General features: G+C 35.6%; 1 protein-coding gene and 1 pseudogene across 1 annotated transcript in view; both read right to left on the reverse strand.

Annotated features, from left to right (window-relative positions):
- Positions 1–25,886, reverse strand: part of LOC126972192 (ras-related protein Rab-23) — a 50,721-nt gene that overhangs the window by 18,388 nt on the left and 6,447 nt on the right. The window lies entirely within an intron of this gene.
- On the reverse strand, positions 2,871–3,173 carry LOC126971998 (60S ribosomal protein L44-like; annotated as a pseudogene).

The following is a 25,886-nucleotide window of genomic DNA, read 5'->3' on the forward strand; positions in this document are numbered from 1 at the left end:
TTGCGCACTAAGGGTTCCATTTGATGAAATAAACCATAGGTAATTTATGCGTCTAGATAGAGCCTTTTGCTGTTAGGCAACGCCTCACAACAGGCCAGGTTTATTATTGTAGTGTGCATGAAACCTACGTTATAAGCAAACGTTGTATTGCCGACATTAAAATCGCGATACAAAAGTAACTGTTGATCGTAGATGGGTGAAAATTTGAAGTTGTATGTATTTTTTAATGCTGACTCATAATCAACCAAATTAAAAAAAAATGTCAAAAAAATTAAAATAAAAAATTTGGTGTGGACCACTCTTAACATTTAGGGGAATGAAAAATAGATGCTGTCCAATTCTCAGACCTACCCAATATGCACTCAAAATTTCATGAGAATCGTTCAAGCCGTTTCGAAGGAGGTTAACTACAAACACCGCGACATGAGAATTTTATATATTAGATTATATTATTTATAAGTACTGTTATATCTATACTGACCGTCTTCGCTTTTCATCCATGCAAAGATTACCACAAATTGATGTGTAAAAATACCGTAAGTTATAATTTTTATTAAGAAATTATGGCGAGAAAAGATAAAATAAATTATAATCTACTTAATATTATAATATGGTTGTATATTAAGATAAAGCGTAACTGATATTTAAATTAAATTTGTTTTTTTCAAAGATTCAGTGATTGAGTTGAAAAGTTTAGAATAATATGAGCCCTTTTTCAGGGTCTCAATGGGTAAATATATTTTCCTCTTCAAAAAAAGGTATATGTATTAACTTTGTATACTTGTATTCCGCGCATGTATAGTAAAATATATATAAAGTCTTCTTTTTGGCTACCAAAAGCATAGAAAGAATATCCGAAAGGTTAATAAAATCTTTATAAATGTGGGCAAAATCTGATTTGTCTTCTTTTAGTCTCACAATAGTAAAGAAAGAACATTCCAATAATTAATAAAATCTATATAAATGTATACAAAATTTGATTCGTCTACTGTTTGTCTCACAATAGTTAAGAAAGAACATTCCAATAATTAATAAAATCTATATAAATGTATACACAATCTGATTCGTCTGCTGTTTGTCTAACAATAGTAAAGAAAGAACATTCCAATAATTAATAAAATCTATATAAATGTATACAAAATTTGATTCGTCTTCTGTTTGTCTAACAAAAACAATGAAAGAATATTTCAAAACTTAATAAAATCTATATAAATGTATACAAAATTTGATTCGTCTTCTGTTTGTCTAATAACAACAATGAAAAAATATTTCAAAACTTAATAAAATCTATATAAATGTATACAAAATCTGATTCGTCTTCTGTTTTTCTAACAAAAACAATGAAAGAATATTTCAAAACTTAATAAAATCTATATAAATGTGGGCAAAATCTGATTCGTCTTCTGTTTGTCTAATAACAACAATGAAAAAATATTTCAAAACTTAATAAAATCTATATAAATGTGGGCAAAATCTGATTTGTATTCTTTTGTCTAACAAAAGCAAAGAAAGAATGTTCAAATTCCCTTTTAGTCTAACAAAAACAATGAAATTCACTGGGGATAGAGTGCAAATGTCGTTCCGAAAATTACTATTATACAATTGTAATAAAATAAAAAGTATTTAAATTTGAATAAGGCATGTTATATTCTAATTTAACTACTTTTAATATTTCACCTAATCAAATGAGGTGTGGCAGATCATAACAACATAAATACACGTCCCGATGCATCAACGCGTTTTTACTTTCGAACTTGCGTTTCACCGAGACACGAATTCCGCAAAGTCATGCGATGAGATGAGCTATTCCAATTACGATAACATGTTCGAACACTGAATGGAGCGGGAAATCGAGAGATTGTTTGTTTTTAAAAATAGTTGGCAAACTTCCTGTAGGCGTTATGATTAAACGCCACTTCGTTCGTGAGAATTGTTATTTTAATGCTTTTTAATGAGAGGCGAGCAGGACGTTTAGCTCATGGTAACTGATACGCCTTGCCCATTACAATGCAGGGCCCTCAAGTATTGAAAAACCCAAAAATTCCGAGCGGCACTACAACTCCGCTCGTTACCTTGAGACATAAGATATCAAGTCTCATTTGCCCAGTAATTTCACTAGCTACGGCGCCCTTCACACCGAAAAACAATAATGTTTACACATTACTGCTTCATGGCAGAAATAGGCGCTGTTGTGGTACCCATAATCTATCCGGCATTCGGTGAAAAGGAGCCTCCCACTGGTGAAACCACTCCCACTGGTGGTGTATTTTAAAGCTTTTTTGTTTTGTGTTTTTTTTTTAATTTTTAATACATGTGTAAGTCATTTATTAGAACAGGCTCGAGAGGCTGCACAATTTTGATTTTGGAACTCGATGAAACGAGAACGCGACTCCAAGAAATTTGAAAAAAAAATTAAAAAAGCACACTTTTAAAGAAAACCAAACTAAGAAGTAGAAAATAATTTTACTAAGCATAAACTACGAAAAAAATGTATTTTATTGTAATGAATTATTGGGTGCTTGATGTCACGTTGCTGTTTTTGCTATTGAGTCTCTTGCTCTAGACAACCGATAAAAATAGGCCAGGTATATTAATCTAGTGTGCGTGACAAGCTACGTCTTACACTGTGTGCGTGAATTGCTCAAAATAGAGCCTTTTTTATGAAAATAAGGGACGAGACGAGCAGGACGTTCAGCTGATTGTAATTGATACTACCCATTACAATGCAGTGCCGCACAGGATTATTGAAAAACCCAAAAATTCTGAGCGGCACTACAATTGCGCTCGTTACCTTGAGACATGATGTTAAGTCTCCTTTGCCCAGTAATTTTACTGGGGCAACATTATAATAACTATATTATTATTGTTCCCTAATTGAAAGAAAAATCAATCTGTCCCTTCCTTTTCTTGTCACCACCGAGCTCAAAGTGTTTACATCTCTTGAGAGCCACTTGTGATCTCACTTTGCAAGCAGCACATTCAAGACGCAAGCAATTTTTTTTAGCCTTCTTTTTGAAAATAGACTTAGATTGACCACCGTAACCCTGCTGTTTGCGGTCGTAACGTATTCTACCTTGCGCAGCGTGCCTTTCTTTTGATTTCTTGTATTGAGACACTTTGTGTCACTTACATTTTTTGGCGTAAGTCCTGCTTTGTTTTGGTACGTTTACCATACTCTGAGTCAAAGTCAAAGTCAAAGTTTTTATTTGCATAAACATGTTAGATTGATGTTACATAAATATTATTAAGTACATGTTTGCCACATTTATGACATGCAAAGTTTATAAAATACATTTCTAAATAATTAGTTATAATAATATAAATTTAACAAAAGATTAATAGCAGTATTATATAGTATATAGTCAAGTTTTTTGTTGAAAATTTTCGTCTAATGAATATGTTGCAGATTTTATTAAGGTATATTTTCAATTTAGATGAGAAATTCCTATTTGACGATACCTCTCTTATTATTTTTGGGATGTGATTATAGATTTTTATGCACATACACAAACAGTTTCTCTGAAATAATGTAGTTCTACAGAAAGGCACTTGTAGTTTGGTGATGGCTGATGGCAACCAATTCATAAAAATGTTCCATTAAAATGGTACATCCCAGCAATAACTTGCTAACTACCAAGTGCGACATGATGGTATTTATCTATGCATGCAGTTATCCCATGAACCATTATAAAATAGCTATGGAGCAAGACAATGCAGTAAAAGCAGTTCTGTCACAGAACAGTTTTGAACTGCTGTTGGATCATAATATAATATCATCGGTTAGGTTTTTGATCAAATATTTGAGTACTAGATTAAAGGTAACGGTCGCAAAACCAGCAAGAGTAATATAACCACGAATAAACGTGTTTACTAATAAGTAATTTGTGTTTAGTGTGGTCGAACCACGGTCGTGCATTGGTTTTCTAGTAAGGTAGGCAGTGTGGATCTAACTAGTCGTAGTTGAGCTTTGGAATATGAAAAGATTGCTAAACGTAATGAAATGAAATGAAACGAAATTTTATTTGCACGTAACATTGTACTTAAGATGTTAACATAATATTATTGATAATCCATTATCATATATAATAATATCGTCAACTGACATGCAAAATATGTTACAAAATTGTTTAAACCTATGAATACTGAAAATGAAAATACTGAAACATGTTGGATTTCACAATGCGATCATTAATATTTATAAAATTTAAATTGAAAGATATTATAATATGAGACGTAAATAATTTAATAACTCATTTAGTACCTATGTATAATGTTAACAAATTCAATGTCATAAAAGTATATTAATTTACATATATTATTATCAAAGGTAGGGTAGGTATTTAGTATCTAGCGTAAGGAAAAATGTTATAAGTGGGTGTTAAATAGAAGTTTGGTTTTAAAATAACGGGACTAAATTAATCTCAATTAACATTAACACTAGTGCTATATTTATTTAAGTTTATAACGAGGTAGGCACTGCCTAATTAACCTATATGATATGCACTATCCTGAGTCCCCAGTCAATGATAAAAATAGCACTTAACAACTAAGGCTGAGTCACATCAAATTACTTTAGCAATAATAAACATATTAAAATACCGGTTGGGCAAAAATTGAGTTGCACTATTTGAAAACTTTTAGATGACGTCATAACTTTAACTATTAAAAGTAGCCGTTAATCTTAGCCGGTTACAAGTATTGTTAGTGTTAAATAGCTTAATAGCGACCTGTCAAAAGTAATAATAAACTTTATAACAAGCTTCGTACGAGTTCCAAATTTCGTTAGTTGTGATTTTTACTTAGACAAATTATAATAACCACCGTGAAATATATTTTAAAGTATACATTATTTGAGCAATATATTTTATTGTGCTTTACCTCATATATAATATTATCCAGTAACTAATTCGTAGTTTACGGTGCTGGTGGTACATTGAGCGAAGTATTAAATTTATCTATTAATAATAAATCACTAATATTTTTTCGTAGCTAATTGTATAAAAGTAATTTAATGATATTAAAATTAAACGTTATTATATTTACAATACTATGATTACATTAAAATAAAACTATCATTACGGGATGTCTGACAAGAATACTGGCAGCGTTTCCGCCTTGAATAGTTAGGCTGATCCGTTGACCGTAACAGCTGCCAGCGCTTGGGTTTCCACTAGCCCTATTGAGGCGCGAAGATAGTACTTTGTACATTCTCTGCGAACACCACATACAACTCAGCACTAATACACGAATATCACCAAACCCTTGAGCAAGTTGCCTCTTATAACCGGGTTACTCTGCAATGGATCAAAGGACATAGCGGTTCGTTGGGAAATGATGCAGCGGATGAGCTTGCAAGGCGGGCATCGGCAAATATAGTGACTGGTCCATTGCCACTTCTGCCACTGCCCTTCAGCCAAATGCGCTCATGGATACACTCTCTCACCAACGACCTACACAACACCCGATGGATGAATGTCTCAAGCTGCAGACAGTCGAAGGAGACGATACCTGCACTATCGCTCAAACTGACACGTAGACTTTTCAGCCTCAACAGACATGACATCCGTATAATGGTGGGCACCCTAACGGGTCACACATCACTAAACAAACACCTTTTCACAATCGGCGTAACGGACAGTGATAAGTGCAGAGGCTGTCTGATCGAAGACGAAACGGTCGCTCACGTAATCCTGGAATGTGCGGGGGTGGCCAACCAACGGGCAAAAACCTTAACCAATACGAGGTCGCTCCAAGAAGTCTGTGAACACCCCAGGAATGTTCAGAACTTCTGGAAGGAGCTGGGCTGGTTGGAGTAACTGGCCATTACTGCACGCAAAATGGATCCATGCTAGTGGTTTAATTGCGGAAACAGGAGCCCCTATACCATACCATACCATACATTCTCCGCGCCTCTGGGACCCACGGGCCATGTGCCTCAAGTGACCAATCGGCACAATGATGTATGACACTCTGAGACCGCCATATTTGCGACGTTTGCTGTCTTCGGCAGTCGAAGCAGCAGCCCTTACACCAAAGGTCCAGCACCAATTGGACATGAGAAGGAGCCAGAGTGTCGACGCAAGTCCAGACCAGCGCCCTTCCCCGTGCCCAAGACACCAGATTTATTCTATCAGGACACTTGCCATCGCGGCGGGTAATACCATTTGGCGCTAAAGCAGCTGGCTATATTTAGAGCGGCAAATGCCCTGCGGATGACTTCATTAATGCTGGCATGACGACTGATACAGCCTTCCGATTTCAGGCAGGATAGCCCGTGACACCCAAGAGCATCTCTACCTGAAGGATATATTATGATAATTTATCTTATCTAATGTTTCTTAACCCTAATCAGACCCCAATAAACACAACGAACAAACTCAATTTACTAAACTTTCATCGCGGTGGTAAAATGATCAATTAAAGACCATAAAGAAAGCCATATTATTGAGTCCATCACTAAATAATATAATAAAAGCGCCTACAGATTTCTAAAAGGCCGGCAACGCTCCTGTGATACCTCTGGTGTCACAGAGGAATGTGGGCGGCGGTGATCACTAACGTCAGTTGACCCGTACGATGATTATCCTACTCTTTCATAAAAAAAAAACAAACTCAGACTCCCAAATTGCTGGTCGTTACTGCCTCTATAACTGTAGCATAAATACTGCCTTAATTAACAGTTTTTTATAACTTTGTATAATAACCATTATTTGAATTATTTAACTAGGCTTGTGAATATATTGAATGTAATTAGACTACTAACTGCGTACAATTGACGTAGATACATTTGTAGTTGCGTCCGTAGATACAGATTCAATATCAGATACAGTTACATTAGTAATCAGAACATTCAGATATACAGACCGAAACCTTTTTTGTTATTCGTATTCTAATGTTGGCAATAATTCTCACTATATCAGGGTTGAAATACAATGATATTATTTTATTTAATAACTTTACTTTTAATAGACCGTTTTAGTTAATAAGAATAAATACTTTATTTTCATATCTTTACACTCACTGCAAATAAGTTAAATTACGTACATTTCCTATTTTTATTATACACTAATAATACTTCCTCGTTAATTACTTACATGATTTTATTGATAACTAGCTGATCCAGCAAACGTTGTATTGCCGATATTGAAATCGCGATACAAAAGTAACTGTTTATCGTAGATGGAAGTTGGAAAATGTGAAGTTGTATGTATTTTTTAATGCTGACTCATAATCAAACAAATAAAAAAAAAAAAATTGGCGTGCCTTTTTGCCTTAACATTTAAAGGGGATGAAAAATAGATGTTGTCCGATTCTCAGACCTACCCAATATGCACTCAAAATTTCATGAGAATCGGTCAGGCCGTTTCGAAGGAGTTTAACTACAAACACCGCGACATGAGAATTTTATATATTAGAAAGATAAAATTCAAAAACGGTTTTGCAGTAATATCAAACCGGTATCAAATCAATAATAACCGGTTAATACCAAAATCAATGGAGGATGAGTATATGAAGTAAAGCGCCGTATGGCGATAGCAAGAACTGTGATGGACAAATTGAAGAAATTATTTAAGAACAGAAACATAACAAAAGCTGCGAAAATCGGTCTCTTCCAAACACTTGCTTTTCCCATATTTTGTATGCTGCAGAGACGTGGACTTTGCGACAAGTCGAGAAAAAGAAAATTTTTGCTCTGCAGATGTAGTGTTGGAGGAGAATGCTGGGAGTTTCATGGACCGAGTTTTATGTCATGTCAGAGACGCATACTTTAGTTCTTAGGACACGTCTCCCGGCGCGAGAGTGAGTCCATCGAGCCCATGGACTGACCAAAGTAAGTCTGCTGTGGGAGGTCCATTGAACGAGTGTTCCAGGCTGTCGGCCAGCAGGGAAAAGGGGCTTGTGGACAAGAAGGGGTGGACTTTTGACCCCGAAACTAGTTCAAACTGTATCTTCCGGGTCAGTGATTCCTCGACAAATGGCAAATGAAACATATTAAAAATTAAATATGTGTGTGTGTGTTTAATTAGTAAGTAGGTTACAGTAGACGTAGTAGTATTTATTTATATTTTTGATAGTAAAGAAATATAATATTCAGAAACAATGGCTATTTGTCCATCCAGCATCTAACATAATAATTTAAATATCTGATGTTTCTAAGTTCTCAGGTTAAATATTGACCTAATGAATACCAAAATGAACATGTAATACGATTTGATTATGCAAAGTAGAAATTTACACGCGACAGCCCTATAGATTATTCATTAAATTATAAGTTAACGGCAATTTTCCTATTTAACACTTAACAGTAAATGGTACCTATATGTTAGTTAAGTGTGGTTTATTGTTCATTTGATGCTCGTCTTGTCTTATTGTTTCTTGTCACATGGAAAGCATGACTGGATAATAGAAACCACTATATTTCATTACACAACTCGTATAAATATACGAGTTCTAAGGAAATGAAGGCGAATCTATTATGCAGACGTATGTTACACACACAGAACAGTCTAGCTCTTTAAACTGTTCTGTGGTTTTGCCACATAGATAAATAGCTACCTCGCGCCCGCACAATGTAGGAATGTATTGTCATACTAGCTTTTACCCGCGACTTCGTCCGAATTGAATAATTACTTTTTTTTTTATTTTTTTTAAATACTTTTCAAATAATGCTCATAGAAACTGCTCGTTTCGCTGTTGGCAGCGCTCTTCTAAGATGCAGCGCATATCCCTTGTCATTGTATCTCTCTGTGAACCTAAATCCCCTATTTCATCCCCATGTAGGACAAAGTTTAAAAAAATGCTCGAATAAATGTTTATAAATTATTTGTTATCGAGTGCCTTAATACGAAGTGTCATCGTTTTATCTTCGATAATGACGAATTTCCATACAAACTGCCATCCACTATTTCAAAACATCCATTATTTTTTTTGCAATAAAAGATAGACTTTGTCCTTTTTCAGGCTCTGGTCTATCTCTGTACTAAATTTTATCATAATCGGTTCGGTGGCTTAGGCGTGAAAGCGTAACATCAAACTTACATTCATATTTGCAATATTAGTAGGGCTGTACTGCTCATATATAGGTATTTCTAAGTTAAAAATATAGGTTCCAGCTTAGATTAAGGATTGGTCTCCGCTGCGCTCCAACTAGATACTGCAGGCGTAATCACATCTAAAACTGCACTCAAGTGGGGGTACTCGAGCCACTCTTGAACAATGTGTGTCGTTCACGTGCCACATGTTCTGTTAAACTTTGTTAATAATTGAAACTAAAATGCCGGGTTGCTTCCTTAATCTAAGGGATCCGGATAAGTAATTCAACATAATATAATATACTAAAACATTCTCCGAAACACGCTGCATATTATTTTAAAAGTATTATTCTGATCGGTATAATAGTATAAGCAGTATAACTGAAGGAACAAAACCGACTCTTTATTTCATCATTATCATCATCCGGAAGACGTCTACTGCTGTACAAAGGCCTCCACCAAAGATCTCCATCCAACGTTTTCTGGCGATCTTGACCAGATCGTCAGTGACTTTGGTTCTCCCACGGATCTCCTCATTTGTGATAAGATCTCGCGGAGAAACTCCGAGCGTAGCTCTCTGCATTGCCCTCTGAGCGACCATGAGCTTTCTCATCAGGCACATAGTTAGCGACCACGTCTGCGTACCGTAATACATCACTGGCAACACACACACAGGTTGAGAAACATCGTTTTTAGACACTGTGCTATTTGGGACGAGAAGATTTTTCGGAGCTTCCCGAACGCTGCCCATCCGAGTTGGATTCGACGAGTCCTCTTTCGCGAAATTGGACCTGCCTAACTGGATTGTTTGTTCAAACTCTTTATTTACTTACAGATACTTTATCCGCAGCCAATTTGACAAACGAAACCAAATTGGCACATGGCCTGAGAGGATCCTAGTAACTATTAGCACTCCTAGTAACAATTGTCAGCTGTAAATAATTTTCTATCAAATGCTTATCATCAGTCTTTTACAGAAAAATGTCAAATTTCAGTTTGAGTCACACTGTAATATTAATTTTAAATAATGATATGGGTCAGACGGCTATGCTCGGAGTTTCCCTGCCAGATCGAATCAGAAATGAGGAGATCCGTAGGAGAACCAAAGTTACCTACATAGCTCAAATGCTAGCGAAACTGGAGTAGCAGTAGGCAGGGCACATAGTTCGAGGGACAGGTGGGGCAGAAAAGTCGAAAACATAAAACTAGAATGGCGACCACGTACCTGAAGACACAGTGTTGGTAGGCCCCCTACAAGATGGACCGACGATCTAGTCAAGATCGCCGGAATACGTGGGATGAGGGTAGCGCAAGATCGATCATCGTGGAGATCTTTGTCCAGTAGTGGACATCTTCCGCCTGATGATGATGATGAAGATGATATGGCTTTCGTCATCAATAATATTCTTTGTTTTAATTTTGATTGTAACTTAATATAGTAATTTCTTTTGGAAGTGTGTTTACTTAGTTACTTACTTACATATTATATCTAATATTAATAATTACAAACTGCAGTAAATAATTTGCTTTATAATCAATTTTAAATTTATATATATAAAATGACTCATGGAAAGCAGACACTCTGATACGAAATTAGAATTATTTAAGTTATTCATTTAATTAACATTTTATACTTAATTTACCGTAGAAATATATCATATGCAATAAAAATTGTGCCTTATTAGAATTCCACGTATTTTACATACGAACAGTACTTACGTAGTTACAATAATATAGATATGATGGAAGTTGTAATTTATAACTTATATTTGGACAGTAAACTTCAATGTGAATAAAAGAGTACGCGTACGTAAGGTACGAAATATTGATCCAAAACATACGAAAGGTATACCTGAAGGACAAAGCCTTAAAACAAGTAAAAAGAGGAAAGAAATCTAAAAAGGAGGTAAGGGAACTATTATAATATGCTAATTCCCTGCGGGACGACTGTGATAGATATAGACAGTACATTGCTGCGTATGTTCGTAAGACTAACGAAATGGAGGAACTTGTGCACCAATGGGAGGCGCCTTTGCACAGGATGCCGGCTAGATTATTGGTACCACAACGGCGCCAATTTCTGCCGTGAAGCAGTCATGTGTATGCATTACTGTGATTCGATCTGAAGGGCGCTGTAGCTAGAAAAATTACTGCAAATGAGACACCATCTTATGTCTCAAGGTGACGAGCGCAGTTATAGTGCCATTCAGAATTTTTGGGTTTTCTCAAGAATCCTGAGCGACACTACATTGTAATGGGCAGGGCGTCTCAATTACCATCAGCTGTAGGTCCTGCTCGTCTTGTCCCATATTTTCATAAAAAAAAACAATAGTGTGCAAAATGACGGAAATATGAATAAATTAGGAATCTTATAGTGAAAAGTAATCTGATTATGAATTATTTAATAAAACATAATTTCAGGTTTCCGATGAGCTGAGCCTTGCCTCCTCAAAATATGCTTTAAATTCCAAAAATTGGAATTTCAGAGGTAGCACGTTTATTTAAACATAAATAGTCATTTTAGCTTTAAAATATTAATGTGCAAAATTAATAATAAGAATATGTTCAGGCTTAGATTCAGTTTATTATTATTTATTATGTCGCACCTGTTAGACTGGGTCTGTGAAAATTCGGAAAAACGCGCGAAGATGAGGCATATAGCTAGGTAGTGGTATATTGCCCCAAAAACCACGTGTAGTAAGTTTATTCTATAGCGCGTTAGAGGTGTTTACGATACAACCACGCAAAATATATTTAACGAGAATTCAGCGTTTTTTAGTACCTATTACAATATACCGTTCTTTGTTGCGAAGTTATTAGCATAATTATAAAATTTACTTAAATTTAACAGTTACAACAGAATGATAAATTGCAGAGATATTTCAGCTTTTTGATATTATGACTATATTATTACTTACATTAAGATTACATAATGAAAAAAGATCTAAATCATTGTACCAAGCACGGACGAGTAAAAAAAGAAGGACTCCGCGCCGTAATATTAGCAAGTGAAGCACCGTTATGCTAGTGTGTGTGCGGTTACGGGGGATACTAGTTACACAATTTTTTCTCCCTTAAATAATCATATATGGCCACAAATGCTTATATAGTATCGTTTTTACACTTTTTTACAACGCACGACGGCTTTTTTAAAATATTTTATTGAGACGCAAACTGATCTGTCACAGACGATGACAATTCTCATAATGGCCGCCTATCGGCCTGTAGTGGTGTGTGTGCGTGGGCCTATGTTTTTACACGTTAATCGGCTTGTTTTGGTGCTACACTGTTGGGTAAGGTGACACGGAGTCCTTATTTTTTTACTAATCTGTGGTACCAAGTTAAGAATTAATTGTATAAAAAGCGCCATTTAAAGGTAATTAATTAGTAAAGAGAAAAAGTAATTAAACGATGTTTTGTGTTCACAAATGTTACAAAACAGAGGTAGTAAAGTAGGTAGGTACATTGTTCTCATCGCACACTACACAATGCTTTGCGGAAGTGTTGAATATGATAGCAAGCATTACTTAGTTACTGTTCATTCAACAGCAAAACAATGGGTCACCTTAAACTTCTGTGAAATCAATATCCTTGGTCTTTTATTATTGTAATTTAATATAATATTCAAATACGATTAAAAATTACTGTAGAAATTTTAAACTCTTTTTTTTTAGTAATCAATATTTGGTTAGTGTTTATCGGCCGCCAAGCGAATGTAAATAAAATACGTTTATGTAATGTAATGTAATATGAAATGTGTATCTTGAGAGTTGAACAAGACATTTACAATCCATACGCCACTCAAACGGTTGGCTCATTTGGTAAGAGCGTTCGGACGGTACCAGTGGGTGGCTCCTTTGCACAGGATGCCTATTTCTACCGTGAAGCAGTAATGTGTAAGCATTATTGTGTTTTGGTCTGAAGGGCGTCGTAGCTAGTGAAATTACTAGGCAAAAGAGACTAACTCTTATGTCTCAAGGTGACGAACGCAGTTGAAGTGCCGCTCAGAATATTTGGGTTTTTCAAGAATCCTGAGCGGCACTACATTGTAATGGGCAGGGCGTATCAAATACCATCAGCTGAACATCCTGCTCGTCTCGTCCCTTTTTTCATAAAAAAAAAACCGAGAGGCGAGGGTTCGAATCCCGCATCGTTAATAAATTTTGGTAACATATTTAAATTGTATAATAAATCCCAGAAGTGAGTGTTCACATTAAAATAACAAACTATTTAAAATATGCATCCGAATTAATCTTTGTCGGACATGTCCGGTCTTTTAGACTCTAGTCCAGATTTTGTCCGCCTCTCTTACTTGCCCGGATTTCATTTCATCAATTAGATGGAATATAGTAATAAAATAATTTATTTATTCATATCATAAAAGTCCTATCTTTTATCGAAATATCAGGCTCTTTTTCAGACTTTTTTCAAATTAATAAATCGTAACCCCTATTTGTACTGAATTCATAGGAACTCTAAAAACATAAATATTTATAACCAGCAACTTCGAGTCCCACTTTCAAGTTAGGAACCTACAAACTATATACCAATTACAACACATTTCAAATTTGAAACACCAGAGTCTGAGGAAAACTTGGGCTATATATTTAATAAAGGTAATATAATATACTAGCTGACACGACAGACGTTATTCTTTACATAATGATAAAATCTCTTGCCGGTGGAATTTCATAAAATCTTAGCTGACCTCTACTCGGCGAAAGAAATCATCATCATCAACCGGAAGACATCCACTGCTGGACAAAGGCCTCCGCCAATCAAAGTCATTCCCCGATGAAAGGAATATTCCAACCAAATTTCAAGCCTCTACGCTTTATGGGTCCAGAGATATGGTGATGAGATTAATATACAGGTGGAAATAAAGGTATAAATATAAAATTACATATTATAAAGAGTGGATAATGTAAAAACAAAAAAAATCATGCTCTTAAGGTTGATGCATCCATTATACGATAATTTATATTTATACAGTTTTTTCTTTATTACCTTTTATTAAATAATATATTGGATGCAGTACCTTACAAACTAATTTGTTATTTGTATATCACAGCCATTGTAAAATACTCTATTTGATTGAAATAGTGGCCGTGGAATTTCTTGTATGTTCTTCTCTCGAGCTCTACTTTTTCCGAACATAATATTGTAGATTCAGCAATCTAAAAGAAATATTTATCATAGTGACTATACAAAAGCACTTAATTTTAGCCCAATTGGATAAAGTAAAGATGGTGTATTTGACTTTGACTTTGAATATAAAGTAATACCAGAATAAAAACAGTGCTACCCACAGTAATAGAAAACGGAATATAAAATAGTAAAATTATTATTATTTTTAAAATTAGTAATATCTGATACGATAAGCAACCAGTAAATATGTTGTTGAAGAGTCTCCTCAATCAAAACATAACATGTCCGCTTCGGTGTCAGTGGTCGTTCAACTTATAACGGAGTCCGATCTGTTTTACAGCTTGATTGTTCCAAGACATTCCTGTGCAAAATTATTATTAATTACATTTCACAAGCACGCCTTTTTCCTGCAATGAAAGGCAGATACATGCTATTCAAAATGACAAATCTTGTTCTAATCTTCATTCTCCCATAAATTTCATCACTGTTATCGATTATCGACTTTATTGATACATACTGTTTAGGCATGTACACCTGCCAGCTGTGGGTAACGTATTCTCAGAAAGCTATGAGCAGAATAAGAGTCCAGTATAATGATGCGTTCCGGGCTCTTATGCGGCTCCCGCGGTGCTGTAGCGCGTCGGGCATGTTCGCAGACGCTGGGGTCCCCGACTTTTTCGCCATAATTCGGTCTCGCGTTGCCTCTTTCTGGCGGAGACTGAGACGTTCCGACAACAAAATACAATCAGGAATCCAGTGTTTAAGCGCTGGATCTCTGTTCACATGGACAAGAACAAAAAATGACTGCACAAATTTGTGCAATATTTATATAGTTTTAGTTAGTCTAATTTTACTTTTAACTTGGCACCCCTTTACAGTGTCCAAAAAATTTTGTAACTATGGGTTTTATTATGCCTGAAATAAATACCTTTTATTTTTATTTTATTTTTTTATTGAGACGAGGAATTGAGACCTATTTAAACTTTAAAGAAAGAATGCAGTTCCAGCGTCATCAAAGAGGTTTGCCCGCAACCTGTTCCGACTACTAGGTACAACTAGTAAGTTGTCACCCGCAACTGTCCCTTACTGCTCTTAAACAATACTCTACCATAAGTGTGCATGGAGGCAGAGAAAACATCAGAACATGTGCTATCCTTACCATAATTGCTTCACCGATGCCTGTAGCAATTTGAAAAGACTGCTTGACATCTCGGCTGGTTGACGTAAGAATAAAGGACATGCACAATTTCTCTATCGATAACCAAGAGGCTAAGTGCGTAAACCCATCCCAGCTATTGAAATTATAGAACTATTTAAATTAAAATTAAATTCAGTTTTGTGTTTGGTTAATTATGTATTATAGATACATCTTAATATATATATAAATTAAGTGACACGCTGTTTGTCCGCGATTGACTCCTAAACTAATGAACGGATTTTAATGGGGATTACTTCATGGTGTGCAGTTTAGTCCAACTTGAGAGATAGGATAGTTTTAATTTCGATTTGGGACCCATAATTATTTTTATTTTTAATATTTGTTTTGTATGGACATCTTTTCTATGAGAGATTTTTGTGACGCACAGTGTGACAGTTCCGCTGTGAAACAATTTCATTAAAAACTTAAAACAACATGGAGCCTTATTCACGAAATAACTCTTGATGTTTTGAAATATTATTGGCAAATTCCTATAAAACAGTATTTTTTTTATTATCTACAGAACAGCGTCTGTCGGGTCAGCTAGTATAATATGTAATCACCGAAGCGTTAATCGAGACGTGAGCTGCAATTTCTTGCAAAAACTAAATCTAATATTAGCCAAAACATATATGCCTATATATTATAACCCAGAAAAGGTATTTGTATTTGCTCAGTTCTCGTGTAAATAGGCTGAACAAGTATTGACTCGGCCATTGGCTTTACGACAGTGTGTATTTACTTTACTATTAGTTTAGACTACGCAAATATTGTACCTTTTAAAATATACTTCTGTTGTTGCTTGTGTAAATTTTTCTATGCTATCTCTATTCTTAATAAGGAACATTAATTGTTCCTTGATTTTATATGAATTGATTATATATTATTTTATTTTGACCAGCCGGCAATATCATGTTCAGCTTCTTCTTCGGGAAACCTTACTGAGACCCCAAGACTGGGCAAGACCATAGGATGTTTAATCCTATTTTGGGATAAGTTTATTCTGATATATTTAAACAAATTTTACAATACTTTGATTAAATTTTAATACATTTGTTAATCAAACATAAAATTAAAACTATCATTACGTGGAAGCTGTGTACAAAGAATATTGGCAGCGTTAGATAGCTAGGCTGATCTGTTGACCGAAATAGCTGCCAGCGCTTGGGTTTCCAGTACCTAGCCTTATTGAGGGGCGAATATATTACATTGTACTTTCTACGCGCTTCAGAGCCCCACGGGCCAAGCGTCTCAACACCAAACGGTAAAAACAAAAGCTTTGATTAAATTAAATTTATACTATTATTTCGCAGACGTGCACCAATAATACTGGCAGCATTTCCGCGTTGGATAGGTTGATCCGTTGAACAAAATAGCTGCCAGCACTTGGGTTGCCAGTAGTCCAACTATTGAGGCGCGTAGATATAGTAGTCTGTACAGTCTCCGCGCCTCTGGACCCCAAGAGTCAAGTCTCGACATCAAACGGCACAAAAGTAAGACTCACTGAAATTTCCTATGACTAAAGAATTTTCCTTCTTTATTATTTGGCGAATGTCTCTATGCTGTTTCCGAGCTTCTGAGATTTTCATTAGATTTCTATTCTCACGTTCTCCCATTCACTCTTACGCCAAGCCAAGGTAATACATGTTGGTGTCGGGTGGTATGATGATATGACAAACTTGAGTTTCCCATGCCAAATTCGTTTCGCGTAGGCTGAGCTGTGTAGTTGAGCATAACATGAATAAGTATACCTTAGGATAAACCGGTTTGGCCTAGTCTATACTTGTTCTTCCTCGTTTAAAATCAAATAAAAAAAATGTTTGACGTCATCGCCACCTCTTACCAACATATTATTTTATGTTATAATCTTATATAAAAAATTCTCGTGTCACAATGTTAGTTACCTTACTCCTCCGAAACGGCTTTACTGATTTTTACCAAATTTTATATAAGTATGTATATAAATTCTCTTTCGGCGTTTTTCTGTGTGATAAGAAGTTGTAAGATGAACAAGACATTCATCTATTGGTAAGTAATACGCCCAGCCCTAGTCATTGTCGCTAGCTATGGCGTCCTTTAAACCGAAACGATGTGTTCTTGCACACTACTAGATAGAGGCAGGGTAAGGCCACCGCGGCGCCTTGTTACATTTTATACCTATCTAACCGGTATAATAGCATAAACACATGGTCGAATTACGGCCGGACCATCGGACGGTCGGATGGGCGCCTCGCACCAACTGTACTGGGGTCGTACTCGGTACGGTCTGGACGGAAATAATAATAAAAGGCTTATAGGCATAAAAGGCATTTAGTTTCTCAAAATTGATTCCTTAAGAATTCTTTTTGATGTCATTTCTAATAACTACTAGATACTCGATACTACTACCGCTTCGGAAACAAATGGCGCTCTGAGAGAGAAGAAGCGGCGCAAGAAACTCTCCCAACATTCTTTTTTTGCGCTCTTTTCAATAAAAATATACAATATTGTACAGTCATTTCTATCGCTATAAAATAATCACAATCTAGTCCCAGGCTGTCCGATCATTTAGATATTCAGCAGTGGAGTAATAGGATTTACGACAGAGCCATTTTTTTATAAAACATTTAAATTTATTTATAGATAACGCCTGAACAGTGGCTGGGGGACTTTATTATAGAAGTGTATACATTTACCCTTAAAGCTATTATGTATCTTATGAAGCCTACTAGAATTAGTTACAAGCAATCCCTTATTTCTAATGTTATAATAATGAAAATCACTATTAAGATCAAAAAGGTGACGATTTTTGTGAACGTTTATTAAATTTTCATAAATGTACTGACAATGAACAGTCATAATATTTATTTCTTTAAATTTTTCTTTGAGAGACTGTCTATAACCAAGCTGATATATAGCACGAACAGCTCTCTTTTGCAGAGCAAACACTCTATCAATGACTATAATAATTTTGTGCGATGGACAATGCGACATAGAAAAATCGCATATGGTCCGCTACCGGACTGGGTCCGATGCTTCGGTCGTACCAAATCCGATCATGTGTTGAGACTGTTATGTGAACATATAAAATTACTCACCTAGTTTTGAAATTGCTTTATCAATAGATATAATTGGAACAAGCAATTAGCACAATTGCTTTTGATATAAAATTTCTTCCAGTTCAACTAAAATCATAAATTGGCGATGATGAAGATTGTTCCTTTATAATGTTGTAATCATTAACCACACCAACGCGGGCAGGTAAGCGGCTTGAATTCAGATGTGTTTCTGTGTTTGAACCTCGACAGGTGCTTCATTTTGTTATACGCACCTGCTGCCTTTATTCACTGCGATAGTTTTTACCCCTATCTATTTTAGTGCTACTGTTTTTCTGAACAAGAATACCTGCTGAGTATTCTACAAACAATGTGAATAATAAAAAGAATTTTTGTCTGTTTCTCTGTACGTTTGTTCGGGAACCAAAAACTTCTGAATAGATTTAACTAAAATGTTGCATGAAATATATCAAGGACAACATATTCTAATACTATATAGGCTTCATATTATTGTCACTCTCGATACCACGTCCAAGCGAACGACGTCGCTGTTAAATTGCTGTTACAACAATAAGATTCAGGAAAACTGTGTAAGTAACTATTTTTAGTTTTTAACCGACTTCAAAAAGGAGGAGGTTCTCAATTTGATCTTTTTTTTTATGTATGTACACTGATTACTCGGAGATTTATGATCCGATTTACTTAATTCTTCTTTAGTTCGATGCAGAATGGATGCCATTTGGTCCCATAAAATAACTTTCAAGTCAGTGCCAAGCCAAATATAATAGTAGGTACCTACACTCGCCACCCGTTACTTTGCGCGGGATAGCTTCGTCTAGAACAAATCAACCCAAGCGGCCAGACACGCGTTAAGTAAACTCTATTAAATTAGGCTTTTTCTAATTGTTGTATACCTACCATTATTTATTTGCCGTAGGCATGTTCGGAGAAAGTGGACATAGTATTGTTTTCTCACTCTAATTTGAACACTATAGAGTACCGGCATTCACATTAACTTACTGAGGTGTCCGACGTGACTCAGGCTATAGGTATAAGTAATAACAGAATCAAGTTCCCCTGGGAAGGTCCCTTACGTTTCACAATTTTGTTGTTGATGTTTGCTTATGCTGTTTTTTGGGATTCCGTACCTCAAAAGGAAAAAACCGGAACCCTTATAGGATCACTTTGTTGTCCGTACTTCCCTCCATCCGTCCGCCTGGTCTACGCTGTGCTAGATTACTAGATTAGAGGTCAAGTTGGACTAGTTACCGCACAACCTATATATAATAGCTTTTTTATTATGGCAACTAATAAATGCTTGTGTGCGTGACATCTTGACACTCAATGGCATCTTTCAAACTTTGTAACATACGATTCGTGTTATTTTACATTGAGATTAATTCAAAAAACTTACTGATGATATGTGATCCCATGGTCTTTATGGTTTCTTGTAGTATTATTTTTACAAAGTTTAACTACTCAACCCGGTATTTTAGTTTCAATTATTAGCAAAGTTTAATAGAACATTTGGCAAGTCAACGTCACACATTGTTCGAGATTGGCTCGAATACGCCCACTTGGGCGTAGTATTAGTTGCCGCACTTTGCGACCACACCGCTCAAGGTCAAGATAAACTACTAAAATCTATTAAAATTTCTGCAGTTCAATAATTGTAATACATAATACCTCTTCCGTGTAGCCTGATCGTAAAAAAATATTGTTTCATCCGAAACAATAGATGACTAACACTTTTGACAGCTCAAGGCGGCTTTGAACAAATGCCATGTTTTAGCTTTTACTTTCTGATTATCACAAAAAAGCTACGTCGATCTTCGTAGTGACATAATTTATTAGACTTGTGTATAATAATATGACGTTAATTTCTACTTTCTCTAATAGAAAACACTTCGAGGATTTTATAATGTTAAACGTGTTTCTCAATATTCTATGTATTTTACTACATAGGGAATTTTGTGAGATATATTCGAGTTAGATCTTGTACTTTTTGCTATGAAAATAAGGGACGAGACGAGCAGGACGTTCAGCTGATGGTAAATGATAGGCCCTGGCCATTACAATGCAAGGCCGCTGAAGATGATTGAAAACCCCAAATTCTGAGCGGCAATACAATTGCGCTCGTCACCTTGAGACGTAAGATGTCAAGTATCATTTGTCCAGTAATTTCACTAGCTTACATGCTTACACATTACTGCTTCACGGCAGAAATAGGCGCCGTTGTGGTACCCATAATCTAGCCGGCATCCGGTTCAAAGTAGCCTTCCACTGGTAAATTATTTATACGTCTAGATAGACTGTGACAGCTGTGAAAATGTTGAAAAAAACTGAGTTTGACAGTTAGACCTATATTATGAGCAATGCACGCACACTAACACAAAGTGTCTTACAAATCGCGGTTGTAAGACGTAGCTTGTCACGCACACTGAAGTAATAAACCTGGCCTGTTTTCATCGGTTGTTAGAGCAAGATATCTGGACGTTTAAATTATCTAAGGCGATTGGCGAATGTTTGTGGCTGATGTTAGCCTCCGAATACCTACTGACCAGTTAACTAGAAACAATCGCAACTGACCGCCTATTGGATGATAACCTGGCTGTTCAATATTATGGTCGCAAATTGTCACGCAGTGTTTCTAATTAAATAGACCACAGTTCTTTTAGATGCAGTTTGAAACAAGAATTGACTTGAGAAAAGTTCTCGATATATTTCCCTCATTCCCTGAGTCTCGCAGCAAGAGGGTCTATCTGTAGAGTATTGACATCTAGTCTGAACTGAGTATGTGTTAACAATCATTATCACTGTCATGACATCGACAGTGACATTAACCGTGTGATGTCGAGTGCTATATAAGGAATGCACAGTACAGCGGAAGGCCGTATCCCAGCGGATAATCCATAGGGAGTGCCGTCTCGTCTCTCTCTCCCCAAGAGAAGGTCGCCTTCGATGAAGGCTTGGAGGGCACTTGCCCAGAGCCAACCTCAGGTGGTGTTTAGTAGGTAGGCACTTAGGTTTTACGTGAGTCCCAAATAACTGCTCATGCATTGAGCATTTACCACCTCCCTCCCATCGTTATCTCCGCCGGGAAAGGCCTACCCTCCGGTAGGCCTTTCCCAGTTTCCTTTGTCTGTCAGTTCTATTCGGTTATCGGTTGCGCGTGGACGTCCCAGGTTGTAGTAAACATTATTTGTTTCACTCGTGAGCAAACGAGGAACATTACACTATCTATACGTATAAATAAATAATAATCTAGTCAGAGGCAGATTGATATATTATCATAAAATAATTGTTAATAAGGTTGGTACAGCATAAATTACGTTGTCAATGAAACCGGACCTTGGAAATGGAGGAAGCACCACCAGACTGTTATATTTTAATTATGTGGCTACTAATTCTGTTTGGGTGAACCTTCATAAACTTACAAATATCAACAGGTGTCAAGAGATGCGTTGCCGGCCTTTAAGATGGTAGTATGCTCTTTACTTGAAGGTACCTAAGTCGTATCTGTTCGGGAAAAAAGCAGCCGGTTATTGTTTTCATAAAGTGGCTGTGCGAGGTAAGAAATTTTTTGCAAAACGCGCGGTTGTGGAATGCCAGACGTGATGCGGATGGTATTTTGAATTTTTACGTAAAGTCCGGTGGTGGAATTCGGCTGCTGGAATCAACCCGAACAGCTCCTCTGAGCACTCCACGTAATAAATACGGTAGAAGATGTAGATGCAGTCTGTCTCGTCACAAACTAAAGAAATTACATAGGTAGGTCTCCTTTGTAACAAACGTATTTTATAAGAATTTATTTAATATATCTAACAATATGTGTACAAAAAACGGCACGATAGAATACAATATAACATTTGAAACTGAACGCATATTTTTATTAAGAAGGAAAACACGTTGCATATGGCGGGGAAGGCGTGAACCGTGACGAGATGGACATCGACCGAATCTTAACAAATTAATAGCTCACTAACAAACATTTGCTAGCTTGTAGAAGATTACGGAAGTTCCTAACAATATCATACATCTAATATATAAAATTCTCATGTCCCGGTGTTTGTGTTCCAAACTCCGATTTGTATGAAATTTTGTGTGCATATCGGGTAGGTCTGAGAATCGGACTTCCTTTTTTCAAACCCCTGAATGATAAGGGTGACTTTGAGGGTATTTTTTTTTAATTTTTTTGACAATTTATTGTAATTTTTATTTTATTATAAAATTTTCGCCCTTCTACGATCTACAACTATTTTTGTATCGCGTTTTATATTATTCTGTTCCATCCACAAATCCGTTATAGGGATACAAGATGGCAATCGAATAGGTACAATAATTGTAGTACGATATATTTGTTAGGTCTGAGAATCGGTCGTCATCTATTTGTGGTATATGGGGTATAAAACCCCAGAAATTTTCTCTCAATCCTCCCAAAGCCACCGACATAGTCCAAATGATTGCGAAACTGAAGTGGCAGTGGGCAGGGCACATAGTTCGACGCAGATAGAAGACGCAGTGTTAGTAGGCAAGATGGACCGACGATCTGGTCAAGATCGCCAGAATACGTTGGATGAGGGCAGCGCAGGACTTCTTCAGCTTCCAGCAGTCCCCGGCTAATGATGATCTTTATTAGAAATTCTAATAATTCTACTTCGACTATCTTCAATAAACGATCAACAATCTCACATGTTTCACTCGTCTTCAATAATGGAACATCGTGTGCAAAAAATGAAATGCAATCATCATGAGCGAGAAAGTATCAGTCTCGGAAACAATTATCGGTTTGTGACGGTTTACGACTTGTTAATTATTATACTGCGATTGTGTATGTCTTTACAACATTTGGTTTATATTTTTCTATTTAATTCTGTTGTTGCCAAGGAAGGCGGCTCTTACATGTAGAGCTCGAAAAATTCATTAAAGGCATTAATTTTCTCAAAATTGATTCTTTTAGAATTATTTTTGATGTAATTTCTAATATACTAGATACTACTACCGCTTCGGAAACAAATGGCGCTCTGAGAGAGAAGAAGCGGCGCAAGAAACTCTCCCAGAATTCTTTTTTGCGCTCCTTTTAATAATAATATACAATATTGTTCTGTTATTGTTATTGCTATAAAATAACCATAATCTAGTCCCAGGCTGTCCGATCACTTAGATATTCAGCTGTGGAGTAATACGGCCTTACAAATAAACTTGGTATAAAGTCATAACTGCTGATAAACAAAGAAAATGCAAAATGTTTACAATGTCGTTGACAACACTGTCAATACAATGATAATTCTGAAGTTTTCCGAATGACAAGCTGCCTTGCAAATAAACGCGGGAAACGTTATGCGTTCGAACAAACCATTCGCAAGCAAAATGTCTATTTGTAAACATTTTACATATTCTTGGTATATGCTTAGTTATAACTTTATGCCAATTTTATTTGTAAGGCGAAATCAATCGCTTAAATGGAGTCAATTGGTTCCTTTTGTCGTAGTCGCTCTCTCGATACGAAAACGGTACACACGCGGTTGTTTTTGACCGAATTGCTTACAATTTGATATAGGTACAACATTAAAATGCCGTCTTGTGTTATGGGAAGATGCACTAATTACGAAAGTAAAAAAAATCATATAATTACATAGGTACCACAGTTAAGAAACCATGAATTATTACATTTTAATTGATTTCATTATTTATCTAACAAAATAAATATGTTGCCATGACATCGCCGATCGCTGCCAAGCCGATCATAGATTAACGCACAGAAATGACAAAATATTGGTGCTGTCTGTTGCGGGATGATCGAGGTAGAATATTTTAGGAAATGATGTAAAAAAGTCATTGTTGCAGTGAATGTAATAATTTTTAATAAACAAGTGCGTATATAGGTAGCTGAACTATCAAACTACTAAAACAAGTTTTAGGGTAGGTAGCGGATGTAGACAGTGAGCCCTATTTGTTTACGTAGGAGTTTTTTCAGTATATCCCTTGCTAACTGCAGAAGAATCAATGGATCATTTTCTTCTTTTCTCATTACCTTATTGTAATAAACCCTCAACAAAAAGACATTCATAAATAATATAAGATACAAAAAATAATAATTGTAATCATAAAACTTTTTGGGAGCAGTTGTAAGTAAAATTGTAAAAATGGGACCCTTACTGTGGATACCTTTCGGTTTTGTTTTGGTGTCTGTATGTTTTTTATTATTTTATATATAAATAATTAACATCATCAATGTGGCTATGTATTATAATCAATATTAAATTACTTTTTTTATAAATCAATGACACATTATCTACCTAATTTCGATGCAGTTTTACTACTTTATAGCTTTTACTACATGAACTCATGAATGAATCGTAATTTAGGCATAAATCACTGTATACGGTAAAAAATCATATCTAATGAATTAACTGTATTTTCTCTATACAAATACGAAGCAATTAGCAAATTAGAGTTATCTCTTTTTCGCTTGCGATAATTGCATTTACTATCCTTCTTTGACGTGTAACTGTAATGTAGTGTGCTATTGCAATGTTAAATTGTTCATGTGTGCGTTAGTGTATCATTTTCAAACACCGAATATTGTCTACATAACCTATCTATACTCTTAAATATCATTGGCTTGTGACAACCAATTTTGAAGCCTTGCTGTTCTCTCAAGATTCGCCTCCTAAGTCTGTATATGAAACTTTAAAAAGATCTTTGAAGAGTTTACGGGTAGGTACTCATATTTCTGTGCCATAAAACGGTAATCATCATCGACAGAACTCAATGACTATAATATAATATTGGAGTTCAATATAATGTAAGCGCCAAACGAAAATTGAATAGAAAGATGATGACGAAAGTTGAAGATGAAAAGGCACAGTGTGGAGATAGAACATAATATATTTTGTGAACATATTAATTTACTGAGGATCGAAAGTAACATATGAATGTAATAGTAATAATAATATGTCTTAACACACGTAAAGCAATTTCCTCCTAGTAGGAAATACCTATTTATGAAGATAATAATAAAAGTTAAAATGTACACTGAAGTCACATATTAGCGAATTACTCATTTGGTAAGTATCAATACTACCATTATTAACCAAAATACAGTGTCACACAAAGATTGAAATGATTGTAACGTTGAGTACAATACACATATAGGTACCTACGGCGATATCTCCGCATTTAATCGGTGATGATAATTTACTTTCATAATTCACATTATTGTATCGCCAACCCGGATGGGCTGGCCATAATGTACCTATATTGATTTATTTGTAATTATTAATTTAGAATTATAATGAAACTAACATAACTAACTAACTTTGCTAAGGTAACACTAACAATCTTTGAGTAAGTATCTGTAACTTTATTGAAAACAAATAATAATTAATATTTTCTTTGACAGCAATTTAAAAAAATCCCATCGTACCTTACCTCATTGTAAAGATAAACTAGGTCTTGACATAAAGGAAA

This window comes from Leptidea sinapis, chromosome 25 (genome assembly GCF_905404315.1).
Source record: "Leptidea sinapis chromosome 25, ilLepSina1.1, whole genome shotgun sequence".
NCBI classification, from domain to species: domain Eukaryota; kingdom Metazoa; phylum Arthropoda; class Insecta; order Lepidoptera; family Pieridae; genus Leptidea; species Leptidea sinapis.